Genomic DNA, 23,764 nt, shown 5'->3' with positions numbered 1-23,764 from the left:
GGTTCCGGAGCCCCTGCAGCTGCTCCATCCCTGAACACATCGGGTACATGAACGAATAAGTCCACTTTTTAACATAAGTCGGGTTGGGTTTCTGTCACCTGTTCCTGCAAGACCCCACACTATTTCAGGATGTTCCTTGAGGGTTCTGAGAGGGGAGGCCAGGTGCCAGAGGCTGGGGCTTCACCTTCTCCGTGAGGTGGCTCCGGTGGCTCCGGGCGAGCCCCCTGCCGCCCCGGGGCTGCGGTCAGAGGGGGCTCCGCTCTCGGAAGGCCGGCACTGGACACTGAGGACCGAGGAGCCTGGGGAGGCCAGGCCCCAGTTTCCTACCTAGGAAATGCAGGAGACGTGCAGCTCCTGCCCTGGCTGCTCAGGCCATCTCTGCCGGGGAGGCCAGAAAGAAAGCAGAAGGCAGGCAGGGCAGCTCGAGCGAGTCGCCATCTGCCCCGAGTGGGGCATTTGGCGCTTCCGCAGTCCTCTTGATTGGAACATAACCTTAAAAGCCCTGTCTATTAGCGTGGGATGTTATTCAGTCACAAACAGAAATGAAGCACCGATACATGCCAAAACTTGGATTAGCGTCGAAAAGAGGTGCCCCATCGCCGCGGACTAGCACCCGCCGGCTTCGGCCCCTTTAAGACGACCTTGGAGGACCCAGTTTCAAAGCCCAGGGCGACCCTCTGGGCTGCCGCCTCTGTGGTGTGTCGTCACTTCCGGCCGGAAGTACGTGTGCAGAGCGGCTCCGGCGCAGGGGCGGGGAGCGAGTGGAGGCGCGTGGTTCCTCGTGTCTAAGGTGGGGGGGACTCCTCCCGTCGGGCTGGTGGTCCACCCCGGCCCGCGGGGTGACGCGGGGGTCTCCGCCGTCACCGGCTCCAGCCTGAGCAGCAGGGCCCCGGACGGGGGAGGCGGAGGGGACTTGGGCCGAACTCAGGCTCCGACGCCGGGGCGGGGCTGCGGTAGGTGCGGCTGCTGCCGGAGGAGCCTCGGCGGCCGGGCGGCCGGGACCAGCGCGGGGGTCTGGGGAGCGCGTAGATGGCGGATGAGACTCCTCTTCCTAGAGCACCTGGTGTGACTCTTTCCCCAGGGTTTCCTCAGATAACGAGAACTTTCCAGCCCTCGGCGATTAGATGCAGGCAGGCAGCGGTTGGCCCTTTCCTCCTGGTCGGTGAGAGCACTCAGAGCGCGCTCAGTTTGGGGGATCCAGGTACGTCAGGCACCGAGACGAAGAGTCTTAAGGCCGATGGTCTGGGGGAAGGCTCCTGTGTTGCTGAACCTGCCCGGTTGTGGGTGCAGCCTTGTACCAGACAGCCCGACCCTGACCTAGAGTAAATTCCCGGGAGCAGTTTTTCCTGGGGTTTGAATTTGCAGTAACAGGTGTGAACATTCTAGCAGCAGTTTGATGATCATGTATGATACTGCAAACAGGACCCACGCTGAAAAGAAAACCCTTAGAGTTAGTACCGGGGAGCAGTGGCTTCCAAAAATCTGGAAACAGTTGACCTCATAAATATCGATTGATACTTGGGCGGTGCACCGTACTGAATGTTAGTGGGTGCAGAGATGTTCTCGGGGGGCTAAAGCCCCTTGGGGAGATGAGATCAAATGATTGCACTAAAGAGGGTATAATTCAAGCTGTGGCCGAAACTCTGAAGGAAAGCACATTCCTGTTAGCAACATTATGGGGAGCGTGATGGAGGCTTTCCTGAGGATGGGATCCTTGAGCTGGACTCTGAAGGATGAGTGGCCTTCTCTGGAAGGGCAGGGGGGTGGCTTGTGCTAAAGGTCCAGCGACCTAGCAAATGTGGCCAGTGGAGGAACTGAAAGAAGACCATTGTAACCCAAAAAGCAAGGGCAGTGCTGTGCGGTGAAGTTGAAAAGGTGGAGAAGGGCCAGACCGCACAGGACCTGTGGCTCACGCGAGCATTTTGGTCTTTCCTAAGAATGCAGGGGTCATTCTGGGTTTTAAACAAGAGGATGATGTGCTGAAATCTGTCATTTCAAGACAACACTATGTACAGAACAGTGCCGTTCAGTGGAACTCCCAGCAGTGTTGGAAATGGTCTATATCTGCCCCGTTCGTTAGAGCTTCCACAAGCCATATGTGGCTCTTGAGCACTTGGCAGTGTGGCTGGTGCTGCTGAGGAACTGGATTTTTTCATTTTAATTTAAATGTAAAGAACCATGTGTGGCCAGTGGCCACTGTTGGAGAGCACAGGCCTAGCGGGTATTGGAGGCGCAGGAGCACCTTTATTGGAATCACGCCACCCAGAGACTCTTACATCTCCTGTACCTCATCCCCTCCTGGGTAAAGGCTGAGAGGAATTCTGCTTTTTGAGAACCTCCCCATCTTCTGAGGAGTTCACACGTAGCAGGCAGCCTGCTCCTGGTGAAGTGGCTCCCTCCCTTCGTCAGCACATGGTGGAAGATGGAAGAGTGCCTGCTGTGGTCAAAGCGTTCTCTCTGTGCTGGGGAAGGGCACGGAGGGGGAGGGGAAGGAAAAGCGGTCGCTGGTGTTAAGGTGGGGCCGGGGGCGGGGGGCGCTTAGAATCTAGAGAGGTGGGCATCGTAAGTGCTATGGAGCCACAGGAAGGGACATACTCAGTAGGACCTAATGGAATGTGACCCCGTGAGGACATAAAGGCTGTTTTCAGCCGATGACACGTGACAAAGGGCAGGAGGGGTGGAAACGCCTGAGGATGTGGGCAGCTCTTGAGTTGGGGCCAAACTGGAGAACCATGTGGCTGGAAGCAGGGAAGATGATGTAGGAATACATAGGCTGGTGTGGGGTTTCAGGGCTAGCTTCACTGTGGCTTCTGTGCCGGCAGGTTTCTGAGGAAGGCCCCAGGCAGTGTGCAGATTACAGCCCGGAGAGGGAGGGGGGAGGAGATCACTGTGGTTGCCTCCACAGAGAAGGTGGCCAGCCCTCCATGGAGCCTGCGGACCTGGAAGGAGGAGGGGCTGATAGGGGCGGGGTCACTGCAGGGCACCTTCCACGTTGTATTCTGGTTAGTAGTTACTAGATCTTGGAGGGTATTTTATGCTGCTAACAGACTTGCTAAGGTAGAGTGAAAACTGATAAAAATGTACTTTCTTTGCAGGTGAGTTCACGGGAAGATCTGTGTGCGGGCTGAATGCGTGCTGGCTTCTTTTCTGCCTGGTTCCGTGTACCTGAAGTGTAATTGTTGGGGGCTTGGAACTTTCCAGGTTTCTTTGGTTTCATTTACTCAACCATGTAACTTCTGAATGCTGACCTGCTTAAGACCCTGTTTTGTATGGATATAAATAAAAGGGGTCCGTCCCCAAGGAGACTTTTTCATGCACTTTATGGTTTTCGTCCCCAGGGACCTGTGTGCGGTGAGTCACCTCTGCTGCTGAGATGTACCACGGTTCCCAGCTGAAGAGACTGAGCCGCTGATGGTTCTCTGTAGGAAGTGTGAGCAGTGGGGGGACGTGGAGGGAGGTGACCATTGTCTCTGTGATCTAAGAGGAAGAGGGTGGCTGGTGTAGTTCAGGGTGGTGGTCACCTTGTGCAGACTTCCCTTTGAATAGAATTTCCCGGAAAGTGGCTGCTGGCCTCAGAACTGGTCACCAGTAGCTGCCGGGCACTGCCAACCCTGCTTCCTCACCTGTGTCTCTAGCCCCGTGTGGGGGCTGTCCAGAGAGTTCTCCCAGGCCTTCCTATCTTTTGAATGTTCGCCGCGTATTGATGTGAGAAAAGGAAAAACCACGTGAGTGGTGGTTCCTCTATTGCACGCTGTCTGTGTGTGACAGGGTACGGCATGTATGTTTTTACATGGCCTAGAAAGGTTGTCCAGACCTTCAGACCTAGTCATGCCACACCCAGGGTTCCTGCCTGTCCTCCTTGCTTGTGTCTGTGTTTTTCACGTACTTAGTGAATCTCTTAACATCCTCTGGCCCAACCCTCCTCTTGTCCAGTTCAACTCCCAGGAGGGTCTGGCTTGCGAGTGCCTGCAGAGCCAAGAGTGTAACTTCAAACCTTGCCAGGGAGGCTGTCGGTGGGCTTTGTAACAGAGCCATAGTCCAAGAGACCGCCGCTGTGGAGGGCGGGCATGACCACCCCGGGAGACGGCAGCTCGCGTGTCAGCACTGAAGGGCAGACGTACCCAACTGTCTGCACCCGAGGGGTTAGTGTGGGGCTTTCACGTCCCAGCTCCACCCCTGGCCTGCTGGGTGACCTCAGGCAGGCCACTTCCCTATTTCTTAGGAAAACAGGGACCATGATGACGGTGACTCCCAAAGGTGGACGCTTGTGAGGAGTCAGCAAATCCGGTGACGTGTTCGGGAGCACTTCAGACCCGTGAGCTGGCTGCTGCCCATTCTTGGATTTTCAGGGCACTTCATGGTGTCTCTGGCTGCAAGCTTCCAGGACGCTGCCGTGCGTCGGGTCCTGGGGTACAAGGTGCTGTTGGCCACAGGAGGGTCCTGCCTGCTACCGGGAACTGAGGTGGGTTTGCTACAGGCTCTTGGCTTTTTCACCCCGTTTGTGGTCACGTTTGGGCCTCTCGCGAGGAGCATGTAAGTCTCAGTGTGGGCCCTGCCCTCCTCTACGTGCTTGTGTTTAGAGAAAGTGTAATAATTGCCCAAATTAACATATTGTGTCCTGATACGTATACTGGGGGAAATTGTACATATTGGTATTTCTGGAAGAAACAGATTGGAGCCCGCTCAGTGCTTTGTTCTCTGCGGTGTTTCTCTTGAGTGTAAACATCCATTTGGGCACAGCGGCTGTGGGCAGGGCCTTGTCTGGCCTTGGTGTGTGTCGTGGAGCAGCGGTGGGGCTCTATGCCTGCAGACTTCACTCAGTGAGTTGCTTCAGCCTTTGGTTCGATAGATTAATCAGAAGCATTAGCTCCTGGGCCCCCCTGAGCAGGAACACCGTGTTTCTAGCACGGAGAATGATGACATGGATGTGCTTCATATCAATAGAGTCGTTGGTGATGTGCAGGTACCTCTTGTTCTCATTTGGCATTGGCGTCAATGGAGGAGGGTGCCTGGGTGTCCCGGGTGCATCCAAATGGCTCGGTCTGAGACCTCTCAGGGTGGGAGAGCCTGCCGAGAATGGGAAAGATGGATAAGGAGAGACTGCTCTGATGCAGAGGGGCGTGGGCTGAGATCCTGCAGTCTTCCCTGGCAGCCCCTAGCCCCTCCAGATGTTGCTCCAACGTGGATGCTTAACCTTGAACCTCTGCCCCTTTCCTCTGGGGCCACACCCCAAGACAACAGCCTCCATCCATCCTGCACCCTGATGCGGTGTGCTGAGTGCCGTCAGTGATGGGAGGGAAGCCCAGAACCCACAGGAGGGGCTCGGGATTGCATTTGGCTGAGGCTGTACCGGAGAATATTCCCCAGCTGTCTCCTGCTCAGTCATTCGGTTCCAGCTGGCCTGGGCGCAGCAATGGTGTGCTTGCTCCCCCCAAAAAACACGTATCTAAATAGGCTGTGATATGACGTGGATAGGCTTCAGCATTTGTGGGTTTTGTTTCTCTGGATTATGTAAGAGAGAACCGGTTGAGGTAGGCAGGAGTCCAGTCTTTTCAAAGAGCTGGGCCTTTTAATAATAGCAGTGGAGAATGAAATGCACAGTCTGTAAGAAGTAATTTTTTTAATGTTAAAAATGGCTGTGGAACACAAAAGGCCTGTTGCTGAAAACAGAATGAAATTCCAACTAAAACAGAGCCAGGCATGGTTTTGAACTTCTCTCTTTGTCCACTAGAGGACGCAATCCTGATGAGTCACCCTGTTCTCGTTTGTAACTTGGTCCAGTTTTAGTTTTTGAATTTAGCCAAGCCCTTATTTCACCAGAAAGTTCTGCAGAAGGTTGATCTGCAGGGTTGGGCTCCTTGTTAGGACTCTGCCAGGAGGTCCCCAATGCACACAGTTCCTGGGAAGCGTTCATCGTGTTGTGGACGAGCTGAACCCCACCCAGGCACAGGACACAGCACTTGAGGAGAAGAGCATGTTCTAATGCAACTTGCCGTCCACACTCCCGGGACAAGTTGTTCTAGTCGGCATGAGAGATTTTCTTCAGTAAGGACTCCCATGCAACACATACCAGTACTTGAGGTCCCAGACAGTGTGTTAAGGGTTTAGAAGCATCTCCCGGGAGAATGTCACTCATACTTGCTGTTGAAGGTACACACCAACACGGAACAAGATCTGTACAGAGCCAGTGTGGTTTAGACTGCCAGTTGTCCATTCTAAAGGTGCTGTTGAATGGGAAAAAGAGAGTTATGGTCTCAAAGGTCATTTTAGGTAGAGTACTAAGGGAACCTCGTTGACTGCTCTCTGATGAATTAAACATGCTGAATTGAGGGGCGCCTGGGTGGCTCGGTCATTAAGCATCTGCCTTCGGCTCAGGTCATGATCCCAGGGTCCTAGGATCCAGCCCCGCATGAGGCTCCCTGCTCAGCAGGAAGCCTGCTTCTCCCTCTCCCACTACCCTGCTTGTGTTCCCTCTCTTGCTGTGTCTCTCTCTGTCAAATAAGTAAAATCTTAAAAAAAAAAAAAAATGCTGAATTGAGCACTGACCACTGGCCGTGTTAGACTGGGCCGGGGAGCCGGGCACAGGCAACTCCCCGCCATCAGAGAGCTCCCACTCCAGAAGTCACGAGAGAAGGGGAGAAGCGTGGGCTGTGCTCTGGAGGAAAGGAAAACAGGGCCGGGTTGGAGCAGGATGTGAGTTTCAGGCAGGGTGGTCAGGAAAGGGCCTACATCCTAAGGGAAGAGAGGAAGTCACGCAAAAGTCTGGAAGCGCATCCAAGGCAGGGGGAGCGGCGAAGGTGAGTGAACAAGACAGCTTTCTGAGGAGGGTTGGAGGCGCCTGGGCGCCTGGTCTTGCAGAGCCTTGTAGGAAAGTCTGACTTTTACTCCCAAGTAGGAGTCAGTAGCTCATATTTTTCCTCTCCTCTTTTAAGGACCGTTTCACCCTGCTAACAGAGTATTGGCATTAGAAGTATTTCCTGTTCTTGGCGCTAACAGATTTGCCCGTTGAGGGGATCCCTGATCTATGCAGAGGGACGGTGTGACTGTGGGAGGCTCCCTCTCGGCTCTGTTGAACCGGAACCCTGGTGTTCCCCAGGGAACCGACCTGGGAACAGACATTTGGATATAAGTTCCTGGGACAGCCTGGTGCCTTTCACCTTGTAGATGAAGCCAGAGACCGCGCAGACGACCTGTGGCAGCGTGGCAAGGACCTTGGGCCCCGGGCACGCGGGTGTGCCTCTGTCGTGGAACTCACCCGTTGTCTGTTTTCTAGCCTGTTGCCACCTCGTAGAAACTGTGTACTTGTTTTTTGCAACAAAGAGTAGATCTGTGTCATTTAAATTACTACCAAGAGGACAACAGAAAGGACATGCTCCTCTGACCTTCACAGGGCAGAGGCCTGTTTTGGTTTTACATGGTTGCACATAATGACTGTTTAAAACAACTCTTCGTGCCGATATTTTTTTCAGATCAATTATGCAACTGCAGCAGAAAACTAGTTCTTTTCTTGCAAGTGTAATTAAAAACGGAGCCGAGTGAGCCAGGGGGGAGGTCACGTGTCTGGGGCCTGGCAGCTGTGCAATTGTGTCCCAGTTACGCAATGCTGCTTTCGACCTTCAGCCACCAATGGCAAAACCTTCAGATTATCGTATGGAATTGAAATAAGGCTCTTACTTTCTTTGAACAACACGTTCTTTGTTAAAACCGGACTTGGGCTTTTAATACTGACTTCCACTAGAGGCTCTGTAAGCCACGTTCCGTCCCTGCAGCTGTCCCCATGGAACACATTTCCTAAAGTCAAACTCCCGACTTTCGTGGCCCTTTGAAACTGACTCTGTTGTCATCCGTCCTGGAGACGGATGGGCAAAGCTCCCATGACCCCCTTCACTCCAATTACGTCTCTGTTCCCAATCGCCACACCCCTTTGAAAGTTAACGGAGGAAATAGGAAATACTAAGAAATCTAAATGAAATAAAGGGGTTACTTCTCCAGTTGCTTTTTACATATGTGTAAGCACTGCTTAGTGTTTGTTTTCATTTTCAATTTTTTTCCTAAAGTAACAATGCACAAGTTTTTGTTTGTTTTTAGAGAGGTGGGGAAGGGGCAGAGAGAATCCTAAGCAGGGTCCGTGCCCAGCGTGGAGCCCAGTGCGGAGCCCAGTGCGGGGCTCGATCTCACAACCCTGAGGTCATGACCTGAGCTGAAGCCGAGAGTCGGATGCTTAACCGACTGAGCCACCCAGGCGCCCCTGTGCTTTTCCTTTTGACTCTTCATCTTAAGCCTTGCCTGTCGACTTCCTTTGTGGTGGATTCAGGCCAAGCACTCACAGACCCCCTCCGCTTCCCCTTGCGCATCCCCCAGTACGATCATCCTGTGTGAATTCTGCTCGGACCAGCATTCTGCATTGTCCTGCAGGTAACGATGCTTACCTGCCCCCGGCCTCGCCTTGCAAGACCCTCTTCATTTCCTTCTTGTTCTCCCCTAGTTGTCTTGCTGTTTCTTTGGTGGAGCTTTCTTTGGTCACTAAGTCTTGTTCCCACATGGCCCATAGCTTCCAGGCCCAACTTTACACAAGGTCAGCCACGTTACCTCTACCTTTGCACGGGGTCAACCACATGACGTCATGTACCCATTCTGCCTGTTTCTTAGATGTGTGAAAGAAGGCTTTTCAGACGGTGCAGTTAGGAGAATGTTGTTACGGTTTTGTTACAGTCACGTGCAAGGGAGAGGCCCCGCTAAGGCCAATTCAGAAGTTCAGTTTTCATTAGGAATTTTATATCTTACAGGAAAATGTAAAGGTTGGATTATTGTCAGGGCAAATACAAAAAGAATCCTGGCTGAAGACCTCACAGTTGGGTGGGTAGGTAACTGGTTTCCCAGGAAGTTCCTTACAAATTATGTCAAGGGGATGCCAGTCTTCCCAGAAGGAGGCTGTGAATTTTAATCAGGCAGAAAAAGGCTCTGTCCCAAGCCAGGTTTAGACTTTTTTTTTTTTTTTTTTAGATTTGAATTTTAAGTAATCTCTACACCCAACGTAGGGCTCTAAACTCAGAACCCCAAGGTCAAGAGTCACACAGTCCACCAACTGAGCCAGCCAGGTGCCCCTAGATCAGTGTTTTATACCCTCTCTTTGACCTAGACATCATATCTGACTTGCTTAAGAATGCATCTTGTTGCATTTTGGTTCCAAGAACATAAAGGGAAGTGTTGCCTAGTTCAGCGCTTCCCAAACAACCTGTGCAGAAATCCCCTGGGGGATTTGTCAAATGCAGATTCTGGTGCAGTGGGGCTGAGATGGGGCCTGGGACTCTGCATTTCTCACCAGTTCCCTGGTGCTGCTGGTCTGGGGACCACACTTTGAGGAGTAAGCAACTTTTTGGTTGCTTGGTACATCTCCCATTGATGGTAGACTTGGATGTAGGTTTAATTTGTCTGACACATGCCCAGTTGTGATTACTAGCAGTATCTATACATATTCATGAGCCAGTTCCCTATATTAAGGAAGAATTTCCCGACACAGCATGTAGTGGTCATGATTTCTTACAGTCTGTGCACTGAGGCCTCATATGTAAGCTGGATTCAGTGAGGCCTGTTCCATAGGTACGGTGAGAGGCAATGAAGAGCATCTCTTTACTGTTGGTCTAATAAAACTAAAGTCACATGAAAGATAATTTTAAAACCTCCCAGCTGTCAAAAATCAGAGCTGGATTAAAGTGGTGAAAACAGATTTTATTGAACTATTGCAATAAAGGAAAAGAGACCTCAGTATAGAATGGGGTTCAGTTCCAAATGTAGCAGGGACAGGGAGCAGGAGCGGGGCAGCGAATGGAAAATCACTAAGAGGAAATGTCGAGGGTAAGGGGGCTTCTGGCTAAACTGACCTAGCGGGATTCTGACTGAAGGCCAGCCAGGGTGTCGGGTATCACCCCAGGGCCAGTGAAGGATGAGGAACCTGGTCACACATCCGGGAAGGTGGGGGGGTTGCGGGTTCTGATGAAACTGACTTAGCTGGGTTCTTGCTAAAACTAGATTTTATAAGGAAGTTTACAGACAGGCCTAGGAGATGGTCCAGGATTCTAACATAGAATCTTTGTCCTAACCTAACCTTGATTAGTTCTTTTGAGGTTAGTTTGAATGTTCTCTAAACTTTGAGAGAAAAGGAAATATTGTATAATTGAGAGAGAATAGAAAGCAAAATTTATGACAGGTCCAGTAGGTGCCAAAAATTTGCAAATCTTACCTCCTTGAATCTCTTATGTGGGGGGAGTGGGCTCATTGAGGGCCGGTGACTGCCTAGGGTCACAGGCTAGTGTCCACTTTCTCATTCACAAATGTGGGTCACACACTTGGGCACCATGCTAGGCACTGGGGATACAGGGGGAACAAGACCATCACCACAGCCCTGGAGCAGGCTTTGTAGTTGAGGGACGACCCCTCCCAAAAAAATAAACCATCACATAGAACACACAAAGAAGAGACCTTTGGGGAAGGTCCCTGCTTTGAGTGCTGTTGGGGCTCCTACTTTGGCTTGGAGGAGAGGGAAGGCCTCACTGGTGGTGTCTGCACTGAAAGCTGAATCACAAGAAGCAGTGGGCCAGGAATGAAGAGGGAAGGGCATTCCAGGTGGCAGGAACAGCAAGTGCAAAGGCCACATGGCAGGAGTCAACTAGCGGTGGGCCCGGGACCTGAACCTGGTGCTGCCTGACTCTGAAGTCAGTGGTCTCCCTGCTGAGGCCTCTGTCATTTTGCTGCCCAGTGTCAAAGAAACAGATCCAGACTTAGGAAACAGACCATCTTGTTAAGGATGATTGTGGGGGGGCGGGGCACCCCACCCGGGAGGATACTCTGACCAGGGATCTGCCCTGGAAGAGTTCGGCAAAAAGGAAACTTCCTTTGTGGGAGGAGTGGTGTGGGGGAGGGGGCAGAAGGGTTGCTGCTTGAGGGAGTTGGCCAGAGAAGGTGTTAGCTGAGGTCACCCTGTGAGGCTGCAGGGGTGGAAGAGGTTTCCTTCTGCCCTTTGCAGTTCTTCAGCTGGGCTGATAATTAAATTGACATGAGACATTAATGGGAGAAAAGCGGAAGTTTAATAACATGCATACCTCCTATATACATGGCAGGAAAACAGTTACGCCCCCAAATGGCCAAAGCCATCACCTTAAATACCACCTCCAGCTAAAGATACAGGAGATGTTGGGGTGGGGGGGTCAGTTGTGGAGGTGATCAGGAAAAGCACCGAGAACAAGGTGAGGGTGTTGTGAGGGTTTAAGTTCACACCTCCACTGATGAGTTTCCAGAGACCTCAGGAGACACCCGCACACATGGAGACTTCCCTCAGAAAGAAATGTCTCTTACTAAAGGGTAAGAGCTTCTCCTGTCACTGCAGTTTCTTAAAAATAACCAGTTTAAAGTAATATGCCAAAGAGACATATTTGGGGGTCTGTTCTCCCCTTCATAGCCATTTTGACTCGTGTCAACACACGTTCTCTGAGCAGAGGCTGGGCCCACAGGCCACGTGAGGCAGACACGTGCCTGTGGACTGGCGCTTCCTTCCAGTGGAAATGCTTCAAGTTGCTGCTCAAGGAGTGAACACAGCTGAGTGCTTTCACGAGCGCCCCATGCCTTTTGGTGAGCATCATCCATGTTTGGTTTTATTTAGCTCTCAGTAACAGCAGGAGATAGATGGGAAGCCCAGCAGCGGATGCTCAGATTCAGCAACTTGTTCAAGGTCTCCCACCTGGTTCTGGAGCAGAAACCAAGATTTGACCTTCATATATAAGTTGGCAAAGTCCATCACAATTTGCAAAAAATTTGACATTGATAGATGGGCCTGTCCACAGCCGCCTCCTGGCAGCGATCAAACAGTGCTGTAATGCCTCGTGTCCCCCCTACTCTTCCCAGCTGAGGAACCAGGTGCGTCATCAGTGAATTGTCCTCCTTCCTTCCAGGATGTGATTAGATATGTCTAATCCAGAGCTGATGCCAGAAGTGTCACATTTGGGAACTCGACTTCCCACGGGAAAAGCGTGAGCCCCGTGTGCCAGCCGTATGGGTGGTTCTGTCACTTCCGGCGGGCCAGGCACACCAGCGAGGTCTGGGAATCTCAGGCGAGGAGGAGCAGCCGCACACCCAGCTGCTGTCGGTGGTCCTCGTTCCCTGGTCTCAGAGAACATGGGTGATTAAAAGCAGCTGGAAAAAAAAATTCCAGGACATTCCTGGTGATTCTGGAGTCTGGCTTCAGGAATCCTGTACTGCGTGAAAGGACAAATACAAACAAAAAGTTGGAGGTCTTGTTCTCCCTGTTGAAAACCAGGGAAGAGTGACAGGTGTGGTGATCATTTTGCAATATATACAAATATTGAATCATGGTGCTGGACACCTGAAACTCATATAATGTTATATGCCAATTATATCTCAATTAAAAAAAAAAGGATCTGAGACCCTGTAAAAATAAGCCATTGTTTAAAAGTACAGAAACAACGGAAGAGCCTTCCCCCTCCTCCCTTTGCTCTCAGCCTTTCTTTCTCTGCCCTTCTCACAAGTATGCTACTCTGTTCCGTGGCTAAATTAGTCTCTGGCCCATCTCACAACTCAGGAATGTCTTCCCTAGGACCAGAGAGCCTCCTCTTTGAAATGTGAGGAGGATAATGCTGTCAGTGTCCTGGGAGGGGACAGCCCCACTCCACTGTCACCTGACTAATTGCAAACCTACACGAGGACCCATTGTCTCGCTGCAGCTGCTTAGCTCTATCACGGATCATGTTTTCTGTGTTTTGGTTCCTTCAGTGGGTTTCGTGGGGTGCTCCTCATGTTGTGGTTGAACGCTTATCATTCATTGCTTTCTTCTCCCTTTGTGGAGAGTTTTGTTATCCAGGGCTGTTGACCAAACTTCAGTCAGGCTCCTAGACCGTCTCCTAGGCCTGTCCATGCGCTTCCTTATAAAATCCAGTTTTAGCAAGAACCTTGCTAAGTCAGCTTCACCAGAAGCCCCCTCTGCTTCCCAGATGTCTGACCAGGTTCCTCATCCTCCAGTGGCCCCTGGGTGATGCCTCACACCCTGGCTGGCCTTCAGCGAGGATCCCGCTAGGTCAGTTTAGCCAGAAGCCCCCTTACCCTCTACGTTTCCTCTTAGTGATTTTCCATTCACTGCTCCGCTCCCGTGCTCCCTGGCTATAAATTCCTGCCTGTCCCCGCTGCGCTCGGAGTCGAGCCCAATCTCTCTCCCCCACTGTAAATCCCAGCACACGGTCCCTCCGCCCATCAGCCCATCGTGAGGGTCCTGGAGGGAGCTGCCTCACCATCCTTAACAAGTCTCCTTGCATGTTTTTTTCTTTACTAGTAGTAGAGAGGTGTGAACTCCTCTACCCTCTTAGGTGCTTTCTTTGGAGGCCTGCAGATTAAACTGACAAAGACAGTTTAGCAAGAAAAAGGCAGATTTGTAGTGGAGTTCACAGAAACGTGCCTAGAGGAAGCTTAGAATTGAGAGCTCATCTACCATCTTAAGAAGGGGAGGGGAGGGGAGGGGAGACGGACGCGTGCAGGAAAGCAAGACTTTTAGGAGAGGTGAGTGAGCCTTTGGAATAGGTGGTAGATGTGGTAGTTCCTTGACAAGGCTGATTTCTCGTCTGGATGTGGACTGCTCTTCTCTGCTGGTAGGAGTCCGTCTTCTCGGCTTGCAGTCCCAGCCTGGGGAGGGCATTTATGACACTTGAATTCTTCTTTTAAAGATTCTATTTATTTATTTGAGAGAGGGAGAAACAGATTCCCCACTGAGCTGGGAGCCCGACGTGGGGCTCCATCCCAGAGCCCTGAGATCATGACCTGAGCCGAAGGCAGACGCTTGACCTTCTGAGCCACCCAGGCGCCCTGACACTTGAACTCTTTCAGGAGGCTCTGCGTTTAGGCAGATAAGGGAGTTCAGAAAATCAAACAGTACCCCCCCAAAAACCCACCAAAAACCAAAAAACCACCCCTCTTACTCTGGGCCCGTTCACTGGCTTTCTTCTTATCTAATTTTGTTGGGCGTCAAGGAAATTCTCCACTTACCTCCTCCCAAGTGAGGGGAAGTTGAAATGACTCAGGTCTGCTCTAGAGTCAGACAAGAAGCCGCCCCCCAGCCTAGCCTCCAGTCCCCGGCAGCTTCCCCTTGCTGCGCCCTCGCCTCACCCGGCAGCTGACTGCCCGTGAGCATCTGCGTCCGCCCACCTGGTCTGCAGTGCTCCGGGAGCAGGCGTCCGCCTGTCACCTACGGGCACTCACTAATGCCCCCTGGGCTGTGATTTACCAGGAAGGAGTCCCTTCTGTCCTGGAGAAAACCAGCTGCCCACCGTGGAGCTTCCATGCCTTCAGATTCTGGGGCAGTGATGAGGGGTCTTCTTCATGTGGCCCAGCACCCCGTAGACCCCCAGGGGCCAGAACAAGCAGAAAGTAGCTTCCACCTCAGGACCCCTTACCCCCCGAGGGGCTGGGCCTGACGCTTCACCTTCATCTCATTTACTGCACCTTCGAACAACAGGTTTCTGAGGCCGAATGGTTCTTCTCTGCACCTTCTAGATAGGGGGACGGCGGCAGGGGGGCGGCCACTGCCAGAGGCCCACGGCTGGGCCACACCTGAGCCCACAGCGCCAGGGACGGCCACTGCCAGAGGCCCACGGCTGGGCCACACCTGAGCCCCACAGCGCCAGGGACGGCCACTGCCAGAGGCCCACGGCTGGGCCACACCTGAGCCCCACAGCGCCAGGGACGGCCACTGCCAGAGGCCCACGGCTGGGCCACACCTGAGCCCCACAGCGCCAGGCAGTGAAGGGTCTCACTCGGCCGCTTTTAAGCTAACGAAATAGAAATAATTACAAGTATGAGAAATACAAAATATCTATTATGTATTTCCATTCTCGGTCAGACTCCGTTAATGAGCACAAGGGAGAGGGGAGAGGGTGAGAACGCGGGAAGCCTGCGGGGCGGCCCAGAAGTCCCTCCCGCGACGCACACAGCGGGTACCACAGTCCGGGTGGCCCGTCAGCACTGAGCACCGTGAGAGGGGCTCTTCCTGACCTTCTGGCAACAGTGGCACCCGGACTAATCTTACAGAGGTCCTAGAAGTCCTTTTTAGGGCACCTGGGTGGCTCAGTCGGTTAGGCTCAGGTCGTCATCTTGGGGTCCTGGGATCCAGCCCCGCATCGGGCTCCCTGCTCAGCGGGGAGTCTGCTTCTCTTTCTCCCTCTGCTGCTCCCCACCCCCACTCGTTCTCTCTCTCTCAAATAAATAAAATCTTTAAAAAAAATAGAAGTCCTTTTATTTTAATATTCATTAATTTATTTCGGGGGGGAGGGGCAGAGGGAGAGGGAGAGAATCCCAAGTAGGCCCCTCACTGAGTGCAGAGCCCTACACAGGGCTTGATGCCACAACCCTGAGGCCATGACCTGAGCTGAAACCAAGAGTCAGACACTCAATCAACTGAGCCACCCAGGCACCCCGAGATCTAGAAGTTCTAAAGGTTCTACACAAGCGAATGGTGGAGTGGTTTTGGAACTTGGCTATATTGGAGTGTTTGAGCTCTGTCAGCAACCCCTGAACGTCCCCATGACAAGGGGCCTTTGCTGATGGGTTCCATTCCACAGTGTCTGAAGGGGACAATGTGGGGTTGAGATTTATGTCATTGTTTTCAGCCCCCTCCCCGCACACCCTTCCACACGTCCGCCCGCTTCTGCAGTTTTCCTCCAGCCCGTTGGCTCAGCATGCAGTGGGATCTGGTGGTGACGCAGCCTGCATGGCCCAGCTGTCCCTGCACCCTCAGCCCGAGTCCCCAGCTGCCCAGTTGAGGTGTCAGGACAGCCCGAGGCCTGCAGCCGGGTCGCCTGTGCATCTTGGACACAGGCAGGGAGGGCGGCCTGGTGCCAGGCGGCTCTCGCTCTTCCCCCCGGGACATGACGGGGGCCAGAGGGAGGGGACCCCAGTTTTATAGATTATCGTGTGCATCATGGCATTTCCTATCCCAAATGAGTTGTCATCCCAGTTCTGTTAGAACTGTGGTCATCCCAAGAAAAAAATTCTGTGACACTGTCACAAAGGGTGTTTGAGCAGAGTTTTTAAGAGCTTCCCTCTGAAGGAGAAAGAACTAAAACTCACTATTCAAAGCTATACTTTCCATTTACTTTTCTGTGGCGTTTACGTTCTACATCCACATCCTGCACCAGAAGCGTGCACCGCTCTTCACATACTGTACAAGGAACAAAATAATCTGCAAGTACTCAGCAGCCACCTGCTTCCAGCGCTCAGTTCACCACCCAGTAGCCCACTGTTACCGCTACATTCACTGAAGGCATGAAATGCTGATCTCCCAATATGCACAGTTTTTGAAAGTGGCGTCATACTTCATCATGATTTGTCAGCTTGCAAACATTTTCCTTGGAATATGCTGGGCTCCCCCGTGCTTCCTAATTCCGTACTTTCTGGGCAAACACAATAGTTGGAACCAACAGCAGGCAAACTGCTTTGGTTTTAACTTTTGTCCAGTTACCCAGAAGAGAGGTGTGGACTTGTTTACTTGGTTTGCATTCAGGAACATTCTTTGTCTTCCAAAGCACCCTTGAGAAAAGTTCCTGTCTTGGAACCCGAAGCTCTGCACAGTGATTTACCCACTGGAGTAAATAGATTGGCTGACCGAGCTCCGGGAGGAAAGGCCTCCTCGGTTGCCCGGCTGCAGGGACAGGCAGTAGCCTGAGAGAACAATTGTTTCAGCGGGGGACAGTCTCCCTCCTATCAGTTCCGGAAGGGGAAGTGACTGGACCTGCTGCTTGCCCTGGCGGGAGGGGGGCGGGTGCGGGGTAGGGGGGTGGGTTGGGGGGAGGGGGGTGATATCCAAGCGCAAGAACCCGGCCCTGTGAGTGTGTCAATTTTGACCACTGGCAGGCCCGCCTCTGTGACTCAGAGAAGCCTGATGTGTCTCAGATACTTTGCTCTCAAAATTAATCAGAAATTGGAAGCAACCAGAGACAGAAAGGGGCGATCCAGTAAACAGATTGTGGGAGGGCTGTACAGTTGGAAAGGAGCTCCTGGTATTGTGGTGAGTGAGGAAAAGGTTTCCAAGAACTGTGGGATTCCATTGACATGAAGTCCCAAATCAGACAAAAGTTGCTGTGTGGTGACAGGAGGTCAGAAAACCGGTTTTTCTGGGGAGGGAGGGCACTTGCGGGACCTGATCCTTACCTTTCCCTTCTCAGGACAGTTCATCAGCGTGTGCAAACGTGAAAACACGCCTCGAGTTTGGGCTCTTCGCTGTGTGTGAAGGGTCGCTCCGTAGAAAAGGAAGCATACCGTGTGCAAATGGTGTGATTTCATCTGTGAAGGTCACGGACAGGAACCCTAGACTGTGGTGTAGAAGAGGTTCCCTCTGGGACGTGGGTGACTGGGAAGAGGGTGAGGGACCTCTGGGGGGTGGTCATGGGAGAGCTCTTGGCTGGGGCTGTGGTCACGCAGGTGCATCTCTCCGAGATACCCACCCGTTTGCTGAGGATCTGTGATTTTGCTTGAATGCTATACTTTAATAAAAAATTACTTAAAAATATAATGTACAGTAGTATGGTCCTGTTTTCTCGGTTGAAAATATATGTGCAGGGGCCCCTGGGTACCTTAGTTGGTTAAACTTCAGACTCTTGGTTTCGGCTCAGGTCATGATCTCAGGGTTGTGGGATTGAGCCCTGTGTTGAGCTCCTGATGGTGTACATTCAAAAAGATGAATTAAAAGCACTTGAGGGGCATCTGGGCGGCTCAGTCGGTTGGGTGTTTGCCTTGGGCTCGGGTCATGATCTAGGGGTCCTGGGATTGAGCCCCAGGTCGGGCTCCCTGCTTAGTGGGGAGTCTGCTGCTCCCTCTGCCCCTCCCCCTACTCATGCTCTCTCTCACTCTCTTTCTCTCAAATAAATAAATAAATCTTAAAAAAAAAAACAAAAATAAAAACCACTTAAGCCTCGAGGGGACCACCACCTGTTGTCACTCCCCTTGGAAACTCACATGCTCTTTCCAGGCCTGCAGAACAATCTTCTTATCCAGAAAAACAGATTTTTCTGCTTAAAATTTTGATCCAACTTTATTTTTTTCCAGAAGATTTTATTTATTTATTTGACACAGAGAGAGAGACAGTAAGAGAGAGAACACAAGCAGGGAGAGTGGGAGAGGGAGAAACAGGCTTCCCGCCGAGCAGGGAGCCCGATGCAGGGCTCAATCCCTGGACCCTGGGACCATGACCTGAGCCAGAGGCAGACACCCAACGACTGAACCACCCCAGTGCCCCTTGATCCAACTTTAAAGTTCAGATGTTGAAATAAAAGGATGCTTCACAATGGATTTTTTTTTAAATAGGTGAAACAAACAAATTACGATCCCTAGATGTTCCTTCTCCAAGCAAGGTGACCTGGTCATTTCCCCCGTGTCCAAGATGGGGCAGCGCTACCCCTCCTCACAGAACCTCGGAGTGCACAGCGGGCACGGGTTTCTTCCGCCTCAACCCCTTGCCTTCCCTGCCACACACCTGCTCTTGGGTACCTTCTGGGTCACAGGCTGAATGCACCCAAAACGCACCTGCAGCAACAGACGGGATAAAGAAGTAGTTAGGAGGAGATATCAGCCAGGGGGAGTCTGTCTCTCTGCTCACCTACCCCTGAAATCCCGCCAGGCTGAGGGTATCACTGTCTTGGGGACAAACCACAGTTCCGAAGTGAAGATCCTGAAGGCCTCCGTGCTTTCCGTGAGTGCGACACAGTTCAACACAAGACAGTGGTTCTTCTCATTCCCACCTTATGCCTTAGCTGCTCCTGACTCCGCCATAAACACACAACCTCTTATCCTAACGCACAGGCCCGGAATACTCCCCAGGGTGGGAAGAAGGTGCCAGTGTCTGTGTTCCATCCCTGCCTTAAGTGGAACCTTTTTTTTTTTTTTGAGATTTTATTTATGTGTTTGACAGCGCACAAGCAGGGGGAGTGGCAGGCAGTGGGAGAGGGAGAAGCAGACTCCCCACTGAGCAGGGAGCCCGATGCTGGGTTCGATCCCAAGACCCTGGGACCATGACCTGAGCCGAAGGCAGACGCCCAATGGACTGACTCGCCCAGGCGTCCCAAGTGGGACCTTTTTTACAAAACTGTGTGGCCCACCTGGATATCTGTGATAAATGACATTATCGTAGAGGTCCTGGGAGCCGCTCCCCTCCACCCCACCTCTGGATTCAGGAGTCAGGCACAAATTCAAACCGTTAAGTAAGTCCCAGCGGGCTCGCATTTTCTGGAGCCCCACAGTCATAAACCGCGGCAACAAAGCTCTTCCCAGTTCCTAACTTCAGAGCTGTTTTCTTGTTTTGTCAGTAAGCATTCATTCCAGAGAACTATGCCCTTCCGGCTCTTTCCTGGGTCTGATGTCCACCAGCTACCAATAAGCTGCTAAATGCAATTGTGGTTTTTTTCACACGGGGAATGTCGGGCAGAGCATTTCTGTGGTCATATGATCTGCCTAAAGCCCCAAGCCCTCTGGGTTCGCCTTTGGCAGCTGAGTTTGGGCAGGAGAGGTTTCTTCCAGGACCCCACCTGTTTCAGACCCTTTTGGGAACCAGACCCTCGTTCTCGGCTCTGTGTACAGTGTATGGGTGGGAACGGCTCTTGGGGTCTTCACTCGGTGGCTACGGGCCTTCTGGGATGCTGCCCACCTCCCCAAAAGAGGGACGTTGTGAGTTCTGACTACCCTCTGAGTTGTTGCCACCAAAGCAGTGTGTTCTCTTGCTTTTCAAAAACCCAGAAAACAAGTCCCTGTTTCCTAAATGAAAAGGAGCAAACTTAGCACTGGGAGAGGTCGTGGGAGATGTTTTCCAAGGATCTGAGAGTGCTCGGCACTTACATGCAAAATCCTCTCCATCAGGGCCTGTTCTGAAGTCAGTTCATTGTGCAGGAAGGGAAACTGAAAGAAATTGAAAGAGTTTGACTCTTAAGTCTTTATAAACCCTACAAAAATTCACATAGCTGTAAAGATGCAAAAGAGCCCATTTTGGGGTGGGCGTGCTGCTGGAGGGGATTGGTGGGCTTGAGGGATCGCCCCCTAAGGCAGAATCTCCTAAGAACTTGAATAATAGTATGAGCAGAACCCAACCCAGAATCCGGAGGAAGGGGGAATGAATTCTGACCTTGGCATATGGGTGTTTAGTGGGGGAACTGAGCCATGCGGGATGGGGCGGGATTTCGTAGAGCAGATCCGGGGACAAAAGCCCTACCGGGCGGGAGAGGCTCAGACTTCCAGAGGGGGCAACAGGGAGGGAGGCACAGGGCGGTGCGTCCTCAGGCAGCAAGCAGCATGATGGCCTCGGCGCTCGGGGCAGAGGTAAACCGAAACCTGGTATTTTTATTGCTGTTTCTATATTGGGCTTCACAAGTCGGAGATCTAACATGAACATAAATTTGCTACAAGGTTAGGGGTTTTTTCGTTTGAAATTCGAAGAGACATTTTTATCAGCGACAGCATGTCCGAACAACCGTGGAATGTCACAGACTTTTCCACGTCCTCCCGTCCCGTTCCTCCAAGGAGGTACCAGGCAGGATACTCCATCATCTTCGACTAGAATTCACCCCTCTTCGTGGACGGTGTGGGTGTGGGTGGGGGTGAGGCTGTGGGTAGGGGGAGTTTTGGGACCGTGATTTCAGGCTGACACCCCATCTTTACAAAATTAAATGTTCAGCCTCCTTTTCATGCCATAATTGGCGATCTCTGGGTCTGTTGAGCGCCACCTACCCCTCTGTTTCCAGCTTCTCTCTCTTCTTTGCAGTAAATGCTAGTGAACTAATCTGTGTGCAAAGACACTTTTTGGGGGCATGCAGAAACCCAACCAACATCTTTGCAAAAGGTTGGTGTTTTTAAAAGCCCTAATAAGCTCTTCTCATCAGCTGAATGAATGTTTTGACAGCCTAATGGTGATCGATGTGTTCTACAGCTTTTAGACAGAGCTGCTGAATTATAGAGTAACTTCATAGATCAAGCCCTAGATGAGAATGTTCTCCATAGAGCTGGCCTGTCCCCAGTTATTGCTCAGGAAAACCCATCCCCCTGTTGGCCCTGGCCATCTCCTGTGGGAAGAAACACTGTAGGGCTGAGGGGTTAGACAGGCCTTCATTACCATGGAGCTGGAGGCAAAGGGTTAAGTTTGGGGGTGTCAGATCTTTGAGACACTCTGAAGACCCCTGCCCAGCCCCTCCCTCTTATTCCCATCTCACTCGGTGAGAATCTACATAGAATGGTGCAATCGGCCTTGATAGGACCAGAAGACCAGTCGCTGCACCAGCCTGGCACTGACGTTCTGTGGAACCTACCACCAGAAGGCCTGAGGCTTGGAGGCCAAAGAGCAAGACCAGCATTTCATCTTGGTCAGCCGCAGGGTCAACTGGATGGCAGGCATAATGTGATGTTTCCAATCTGGGCATACAGAGAAGGCTAACAGGTCCACCTGGCTTAGGTAGGGCTCCCCAGTGCCTTGGGAGCTGGGGGTATGTGGGCTGCTTAGAGCCATAATGGGTGGGCGCATCAGACAGCTCTTTGGAAGGGTTTGGAAAAGCTGTTCCTTTCTTCAACCCAATGCCTCTGACCCAGGTAGGCTCTCAAGGGGGAGTCCATCCCTACAGAGAGGTCTTGTCTCCCTCTTTCTCAACAACAATTACAAATCAATGACTTTAAAATTTACCGTCCAACCAGGTCACTTCTGAGAGTGACAGGGGGGCATTGTGAATAAGTACCTTGAGTCAACAGGCATACACGGACATTGTCTCCAACCGGGTCGTCTGTCACCCTAATTAGAAGGGAAGAAGAAGGGAAGGAATGTGAATGAGACCGGGCTGTCCTTTGAGCCACCAATTCCAAGTAACAATGGGCACTTTTCTGTTACGGAAGACAATCCCACGCGCCACTAGGTCCAAAGGTAACAAAAGACAGTGTATTTCCAGCTGCTGTTCCAGAAATGGCATTTAACCTAAGGAGAGCCCTGGCCCCAGCCACAGCAGGTCATCTTTCCTAAGTCAAGGTTGTAATTGTGCAGCCTCGGGAACCTGATTGTTCTAACGTGTGTGCAGGCACGCGTGGGGGCGGTGCATCTAGAAGCTCTTGTCCCCGCTTCCTGCCATCAGCATTGCCTCTGTCGCAGCACGCAGGGAACACAGGCTTTGACGGGCAAGGTAATCCCAGGGGGTTTAGAACAGGAAAGAAATAACTAGTACCTTCCAGTAACCATCCCATCCCCTTCAATAAGAGGAAGGCAGCGCTGCCGGTGCTGTCCTCCCACGCAGAGTCCCAAGAGCTAGATGAACATGCGGGAAAATGAGCCTCCGCTTGCAGCGTTGGGGGAAGGACAAGAGTCTAGAAGATCACTTGGCCACCTCTCCTTAGGGATTATGGGTGAACTGCAGGCTTCTGTCCTACGCTGGAATAAACAGCTTCTTTTTGTTGTTGTTTTTTTAAGATTATTTATTTATTAGAGAGAGAGAGTGTGTGTGTGTGTGTGTGTGTGTGCACGCGCGTGCAAGAGTCGGGGAGGGCAGAGGGAGAGAGAATCTCAAGCAGACTCTATGCCGAGCACGGAGCCCGATCTCACAACCCCAAGATCATGACCTGAGCTGAAATCAAGAGTCAGAGGCTCACTTGGGTGCCCCAAGCAGCTGCTTCTTTCAGGAGTTGAAATGATGAGGCTCATGTCAGTGTCTTAGCTGGAGGAAAAGCTCGCAACAGAGCCCATACCTTGTGGGAGAGCAGACTGGGCTGTTGTCAGGGATGCCAGCTCCCTGGCAGGACAGGAAGCAGCCTTTCTTTTATCCACCTGCAGAATGAAGGAGTATTTGATGAAATCATTCATGCTGAGTGAGTGCAAAATATCATCTACAAGTGCAGGTATTTAACAACATCATCCATAAGAAGAGGGCCAGTCTGGCTTGTCCTGAGGGGCCCTTCCGTGGTAGTGGTTCGTCCTTCTGCTCTGTGTGTGATCCCTGGATGACATGAGCCAACTGCACTCACACATGCTGGGCACCCTTGCTCCAGTGCAAAGGCAGGATTATTGGACGAATTTGAGGCTGCACAGACACCTTCTGATCCCATGCCAGAGAAGAGACCACAGCTTAGAAAAAACAGGAACAGTTTCAGGAACGTGACTGTGGGGACTTTTCCCAGGCCTCACTGACCCTCGGGCTACATTTGCCCCTTACTGACAATACTTTCTCTTATTGCGCCAAAACCAGTTTCAGCTAGTTTGTTACACTGCCCGAGAGTTCATCAACTGGAGATTAGAATGGACAAGCACAGGGAGGGGGAAGTTTCCCTGGACTCCCTTAGGGTCCCCAGCTAGGCCTGAAAATGAAACGGACAAAGACAATCACAGGAGAAAAACGTACGTGATTATTTAATAGACGTTTTCTGGGACATGGGAGCTGTCATAATGAAGTGAAGAGTTGAAGAAACAGTTAAATCTGAGTTGTTTTTTTTAAGATTTGATTTTTAAATAATCTCCATCCCCAAAGTGGGGCTTGAACTCAACGACCCTGAGATCAAGAGTTGCACACTCCACCAGTCGAGCCGCAAACCTGAACATTTTTGTGTGGGGTTTGATGCTGAGTGGATGGTCGTGGAGGAATGTGATAGGTCGAAGAATCTGAGGTAAGGGGCAGTAAACTGGGGTAAGCTCAGCAAGGTCTGTTGGTTGGAATTCCTCCGGGCATCCCCGTCACCAGAGGTAAGGATGCTCCTTTGCCCAGGT

General features: G+C 51.8%; 1 long non-coding RNA gene and 1 other non-coding gene across 6 annotated transcripts; both read left to right on the top strand.

Annotated features, from left to right (window-relative positions):
- Positions 1 to 719: 719 nt before the first annotated feature.
- On the top strand, positions 720 to 17,563 carry LOC114216130 (uncharacterized). 5 transcript variants are annotated; one of them, XR_003610711.2, is made up of 6 exons: positions 720 to 790; positions 1,082 to 1,201; positions 3,096 to 3,201; positions 3,339 to 3,430; positions 4,223 to 4,462; positions 17,217 to 17,563. It is a non-coding gene; the product is annotated as an uncharacterized LOC114216130 (long non-coding RNA). The 5 variants fall into 5 exon arrangements; XR_003610710.2 differs by lacking the exon at positions 3,096 to 3,201; XR_003610709.2 differs by having other exon boundaries at positions 3,096 to 3,430.
- On the top strand, positions 1,238 to 1,424 carry LOC114216343 (small Cajal body-specific RNA 16). The gene has a single exon (XR_003610765.1).
- Positions 17,564 to 23,764: the final 6,201 nt, after the last annotated feature.

The sequence above is a fragment of the Eumetopias jubatus genome, unplaced genomic scaffold (genome assembly GCF_037043125.1).
Source record: "Eumetopias jubatus isolate StellerSeaLion01/CBP00866 unplaced genomic scaffold, mEumJub1_p1.0 scaffold_10, whole genome shotgun sequence".
Classification (NCBI taxonomy): Eukaryota; Metazoa; Chordata; class Mammalia; order Carnivora; family Otariidae; genus Eumetopias; species Eumetopias jubatus.
The sequence above is the reverse complement of the archived record's forward strand: the minus strand, read 5'-3'. Positions and strand labels throughout refer to the sequence as shown.